This window comes from Aotus nancymaae, unplaced genomic scaffold, assembly GCF_030222135.1.
Source record: "Aotus nancymaae isolate 86718 unplaced genomic scaffold, 86718_ANA_hifiasm-v0.15.2.pri h1tg000004l, whole genome shotgun sequence".
Classification (NCBI taxonomy): Eukaryota; Metazoa; Chordata; class Mammalia; order Primates; family Aotidae; genus Aotus; species Aotus nancymaae.
Window position 1 is genome coordinate 68,905,294 of NW_026988415.1, and position 4,242 is coordinate 68,909,535.

At 40.4% G+C, this 4,242-nt stretch overlaps 1 pseudogene; it reads left to right on the plus strand.

Moving 5' to 3' along the window:
• Positions 1-1,234: 1,234 nt before the first annotated feature.
• LOC105732904 (small ribosomal subunit protein eS6-like) lies at positions 1,235-3,994 on the plus strand (annotated as a pseudogene).
• Positions 3,995-4,242: the final 248 nt, after the last annotated feature.

Here is a 4,242-nt window from a genome sequence, read left to right on the forward strand (position 1 = left end):
CTCTCAAGCTCAAAGTTCCACAGATTCCCTAGAGCAGGGGCACAATGCCTCCAAGTTCTTTGCAAAGCATAACAAAATTGACCATTGCTCCAATTATCAATAAGTTCCTTATCTCCATCTGAGTCCTCTTCAGCCTGGCCTTCACTGTCCATATCACTATCAGCATTTTGGTCACAACAATTTAACAAGTCTCTAGAAGTTCCAAATTCTCCCTCATCCTCTTGTCTTCTGAGCCCTCCATATTTCTAACCTCTGCCCATTACCAGCAGCAGTTCCAAAGTTGCTTTCACATTTTCAGGCATCTTTATAGAAATGTCCCACTCCTAGGTACCAATTTTCTGTATTAGTTGGTTCTTACACTGCTATAAAGAAATACTGGATACTGGGTAATTTATAAACAAAAAGAGGTTTAATTGGCTCATATTTCCACAGGCTGTATAGAAAGCATGATGCTGGTCATCTGCTCGGCTTCTGGGGAGGCCTCAGGAAACTTAAAATAATGGCAGAAGGTGAAGGAGGAACCAGCACTTCTCACACGGCTGGAGCAGGAGAAAGAGAGAGAAAGGTGAGGGCTACACAATTTTAAATAACCAGTTCTTGTGAGACCCTCTATCACAAGAACAGCCCTAGGGGGATGGTGCTAAACCATTCAAAACTACTCCCATGTTCTAATCACCTCCCACCAGGCCTCACCTCCAACACTGGGGATTACAATTAAACATGAAATTTGGGTGGGTACATAGATACAAACCATATTAGGGAAACATTCCTTTTGTTTGAGAAAAGATGAAACAAGTGTAAAAGGGACTTTAGCTCTCTTGAAGCTTAGGTGCCAGCTCAGCCTCACACCAAGAGCCTGCTTGGGGTCCCCAATTTTAAGCTGTGATTCTGAGATGGCATTTCTGGACCTGCCCTGGGCCTGAAGGGAGCCCACTGCCATGAAGGGAGAGTCCCAGGCCTGAAAGCATTCACCATAAACTGACTGAAGAACTTTTAGGCCTTCAGTGAACTTAAGTGGAAGCCAGGGTCTACTCGCCACAGGCCTGATGTGGTGGTGGCCATGGGGAGAGAGTTCTCTGCTTGTGGAAAGGGGAGGAAAAAGTGGGAGGGATTTTGTCCTGTGGTTTGAGTGCCAACTCAGCTGCAGTAGAATAGAGAACCAGGTAGATTCCTAAAGTTTCTGACTCTAGGCCCTGGCTCCCAGACAGCATCTCTGGACTCACCAGTGGTACCAATGCTGTGGTTATTGTGGGCCTTGGGCAAGACTCAGTACCATGCTGGCTTCAGGTCTGACCCAACAGATTCAATGGTAGTGGTCACAGGGGTACTTGTATCACTCCCCACCTAGCTCCAACCAGCTCAGTACAAAGAAAGAGAGATTCCATTTGTTTGGGAAAAAGTAAGGGACTAGAACAAGAGTCTCTGCCTGGTAATCCAGAGAATTATTCAGAATTATATCCAAGACCACTAAGGTGGTACCTCTATGAGGCTACAAGAACCATAACATTATGGTGCTTCCTAATGTAAATATGGCTGCAGAGACCAAAATCTTAGATGAAAACCCTCAAGTCTCTTTGAATACCTGGAAAGCTTTCCCAAGAAAGACAGGTACAAACAAGCCCAGACTGTGAAGACTGCGATAGATATTAACTCTTCAATGCCCACACACCAATGAACATCCAAAAGCATCAAGACCATCTAGGAAAACATGACCTCACCAAACAAACTAAATAAGGCACCAGCGACCAATCCTGGAGAAACAGAAATATATGACTGTTCATACAGAGAATTCAAAATAGCTATGTTGAGGAAAGCCAAAGAAACTCAAGATAACAGAGATAAGGAATTCAAAATCCTATCAGATAAATTTAAGATATTAAAATAATTAAAAAAGAATCAAGTAGAAATTCTGGAGGTAAAACATGCAACTGGCATGCTGAAGAATGCATCAGAGTCTTTTAATAGCAGAATTGATCACGCAGAAGAAACAATTAGTGAGCTTGGAGAAGGGCTATTTGAAAATACACAGTGAAAGGAGACAAAATGAAAAAGAATAAAAACTGAAACATGCCTACAAGATCTAGAAAATAGCCTCAAAAGGGCAAACCTAGAAGTTATTGGCCTTAAAGAGGAGATTAAGAGAGAGACAGAGGTAGAAAAATTATCCAAAGGGATAATAACAGAGAACTTCCCAAATCTATTGAAAGAGATCAGTATTCAAGTACAAGAAGGTTACAGAACACCAAGCAGATTTAACCCAAAGAAGACCACCTCAAAACATTTAGTAAACAAACTCCCAAAGGTCAAGAATAAAGAAAGGATCCTAGGCTGGGCATGGTGGCTCACGCCTGTAATCCCAGCAATTTGGGAGGCCAAGGCGGGTGGATCACAAGGTCAGGAGATCAAGACTATCTACCATCCTGGCCAACATGGTGAAACCCCATCTCTACTAAAATACAAAAAAAAAAAAAAAAAAACGGGTGTGGTGGCACGCACCTATAGTCCCAGCTACTCAGGAGGCTGAGGCAGGGGAATCGTTTGAACCCAGGTGGCAGAGGTTGCAGTGAGCCGAGATCACACCACTGCACTCCAGCCTGGGTAACAGAGCAAGACTCAATCTCAAAAAAAAAAAAAAAAAAAAAAAAAAGAAAAGAAAAAGAAAAAAGAAAGGATCTTAAAAGCAGCAAGAGAAAATAAACAAATAACATACCATGGAGCTCCAATACAGCTAGCAGCAGATTTTCCAGTGGAAACCTTACAGGCCAGGAGAGAGTAATATGATGTATTTAAAGCGCTGAAGGACCAAAACATTTACCCTACAATAGTATATCTGGTGAAAATGTCCTTCGAACATGAAGGAGAAATAGACTTCTGAGACAACAAAAGGCTGAAGGATATCATCAACATGAGATAAATACTATAAGAAATGCAAAAGGGAGTTCTTCAGTCTAAAAGATAAGGCTGTTAATGAGCAATAAGCAATCATCTGAAGGTACAAAACTCACTGGTAATAGTAAGTACACAGAAAAACACAGAATGGTACCACTCTGTAATTGAGGCATGTAAACTACTCAGATCTTGAGTAGAAAGACTAAATGATGAACTGAAAAAAAATAATAGCTACAAAAAGTTTCAAGACATAAACAGAATAATAAGATATAAATAGAAACAATAAAAAGTTAAAAGCAGGGAGACAAAATTAAAGTGTAGGGTTTTCATTAGTTTTCTCTCGTTTAGTGAGAATGGAAAATGACAAGGATCTCCACTTTCAGCACTGTTATTCAACATAGTACTGAAAGTCCTAGCTAGGGCAATCAAATCAGTGGTGAGAACGACAAACAAGGTTTCCCCACGAAGTAGGGAGTCTTGACCCATGGCCGTGTCTGTCTGGTACTGAGTAAGGGGCATTCCTGTTACAGACCAAGGAGAACTGGAGAAAGAAAGAAAATCAGTTCATGGTTACATTGTGGATGCCTATCTGAGTGTTCTCAACTTGGTTATTGTAAAAAAACAGAGAGAAGGATATTCCTAGACTGACTGATACTACGGTGTCTTGTCACCTGGGGCCAAAAAGAGCTAGCAGAATCCACAAACTTTTCAGTCTCTCTAAGGAAGATGATGTCCGCCAGTATGTTGTAAGAAAGCCCTTAAACAAAGAGGGTAAGAAACCTAGGACCAAAGCACCCAAGATTCAGCATCTTGTTACTCCACGTGTCCTACAGCACAAATGGCAGTGTATCGCTCTGAAGAAGCAGCGTACTAAGAAACATAAGGAAGAGGATGCAGAATATGCTAAACTTTTGGCCAAGAGAATGAAGGAGGCTAAAGAGAAGTGCCAAGACCAAACTGCAAAGAAAAATTGTGAAGAGACACAGACCTTCCTCTCTGCGAGATTCTACTTCTAAGTCAGAATCCGGTCAGAAATAAGATTTTTTGAGTGACAAAATCAGATTTTTAAAAATTGAAATTATATCAAATATTTTCTCTGACCATAATGAAATAAAATAGAAAGCAATAACAAAAGGAAATTTGAAAACTATACAAATACATGGAAACTAAACTATATGCTCCTAGACGACCAGTGGGTCAATGAAGAAATTAAGAGAGAAATTGAAAAAAAAATCTTGAAATAAACCATAATGGAATCACAACATACCAAAACATATGGGATACAACAAAAACAATACTAAGAGGGAAGTTTATAGCTATAAGTCCCTACATTAAAAAAAACTTCAAACCAAA